The sequence below is a fragment of the Hemitrygon akajei genome, chromosome 1 (assembly GCF_048418815.1).
Source record: "Hemitrygon akajei chromosome 1, sHemAka1.3, whole genome shotgun sequence".
NCBI lineage: Eukaryota > Metazoa > Chordata > Chondrichthyes > Myliobatiformes > Dasyatidae > Hemitrygon > Hemitrygon akajei.
Genome location: NC_133124.1, coordinates 170,501,210 through 170,503,531, shown reverse-complemented (window position 1 = coordinate 170,503,531; position 2,322 = coordinate 170,501,210).

Sequence of the window (2,322 nt, the reverse complement as noted above, 5' to 3'; positions counted from 1 at the left end):
CTTTTAGTACTAATGGTATTTGTTTCAAACTTTCATTTTATTACTGTAAGTGCTGTTTACTGTTTGAAGAGATGTGCTATATTTTGTTTTAGTTCTGTTTTTCCCTTCAAGGGCAATTATATTCTCACCCACATGGCACTTCCTTAAGCAATCTGTTCCCTTATGGTTAACATGCTCAACACCCAACCCTCGAAACTCAAGGCCAACCCAACCACATTCAAGAGCAATGACTTCCCTATGCAGACAGAGGAATACAGAGTGATACAGCATGGGCATAGGCCCTTTGGCCTCTCTCTGCTAATCACACTCATTTAAATCAATTCCACATATATCTCTTCTCTCTCCCAGATTGACCCTCACACACTGACTGAAGTTAATCCTACTTACACCTCTCTTTACCACACTGTGACCCTACTTTCTACACGCATATATGCATGAGTGGGGAACTTACAGAAGTCCTTGCAGAAATCTCAGTTCTGTACAACACAGGGTTAGCCCTTTGCTCCATCACATCTCTGCTGATCACAGTGCCTCACATTTGCCTCATGCGGTCAGTATCTGTCCCTTCCCTGACAGTTCATGTGACTCTGTGTATACCTACACCTTCAGTACACCTTCAGTGATTGTGGAGGGAACCGGAGTACCCTAAGGGAAACCCAAGGGGGCACAGGGAGAAGGTGAAAACCCACACAGACAGTACGAGAGTTTGGAATCAAACACCATCTTTGGGGCTGGGTCACTGAGCTACATCACTGCCACAAACGGGCTTTCTCTATCTCCTCCCAGGTCAATATTTTCTGTCTGTACCATGCACATAAGGCTTGAGATGGGGTTTAGTCAAGGGTCCAGGTTACTGAAACTTACGTACTGAGCCTCCTTAATACCAAACATTCCCGGGGTAGGATAATGTTTCTCCTTAGCCGCATTGTAGAAAATGTAACAGTCTCTTCCAAAACTCTATCCAAAATTACAATGCGATCATGATCAGTTGGGCCAGCAGATCAAGGAAGGGAAAATGGAGTTTAAATCAGATTAACACTAAGTTTTGCACTTTGGTAAGACAAACTGAGATAAAACTTAGGCAGTAAATGGTAGGTGCCTGGGAAATAATGGAAAATACAAGGAGCCAGGGGTATACACGCACATTGTTATGGTAAGAAAATCACAGAGGGCAGAAATAAGATAGATTGTCATGGTGAAGTTAAGGGAAACTTAAACCAGAGTGTCAAGGTTTAAGATGAAAGGGTAAGGATTTAAAGGGGAGCCGAGAGGCAACATTTTTCGTTTCAAGGTTGGTAGGTTTGTGCAACGAGATGCCAGAGGATGTGGTAGAGGTAGGTAGAATGAAAGCATTTGTAATGTTCTACAGTATAGGACAGAAAAGGTTTTGAGTGATATAGATTAAACATGGGCAAATAGAACTGGCTGACAGGCAACAGGGTCAGCATGGATGTGTCTGGCCAATGCACCTGTTTTCCCACTGTAGAGCTCAATAATTCTGTGGCTGAAAAGTGTTCTGCCTTTGCATCATAAGACAATGATGGTGGTCCAAACCATTAGGAACTCGACAGCCTGGGTGGAGAACAATTGAGACATTCTGGGATGTTGTGTTCAATTTGTTTAAGACAATAGTGAGGCAAATTTTAGTGTATTGTGTGCAGTTCTGGTAATGAACCTACAGAAAAGTTATCAATGAGATCGAACTTACATGGATGTTGCTGGGACTTGGGAACCTGAGTTATTGGCAACGGTTGAATAAGCTAAAATGTCCTCCCCTGGAAAATAATGAGTGGTAATTTTATAGAAGTTTCCATAATTATGAGGGTACAGAGAGAGTGACTGCTTCCACGCATTTTCCTCTCAGATTGTATGAGACTGGAACCAGTGCTCATAGATATAGGGTGAAAAGTTCAGTATTCTAGAGAAACATAAGGGGTAATTTCTTCACTCACTGGGTGATGCAAGTGTGAAATGAGCTGCCAATGCAAGTGTTATAAATCAGTTCTAACACTTAGAGTGAGAGAAGTTTTGTTAGGTAAATGGATGAGAGGGGTGTGGAGGGTTATGATTCAGGTTCAGTTAGGTGGGATCAGTCAGAAGACCAAGTCCAGTTGGGCCAAATGCCAGTTTCTGTGCCAAAATGCTTTATGGGTCTATGGAGAGTTAAAGACTTTTATTTGCCTAAAATCAGTGCAGATCATTTCATCACCTGCACTGCAATAGTATGGAAATGAGCAAAGGTAGATAGATGTACTCTATCTTCCAATGACCTTTCTTCAGAACACAAGGACAAAAGTTGGTAATACATAATGGAAAGTTAGC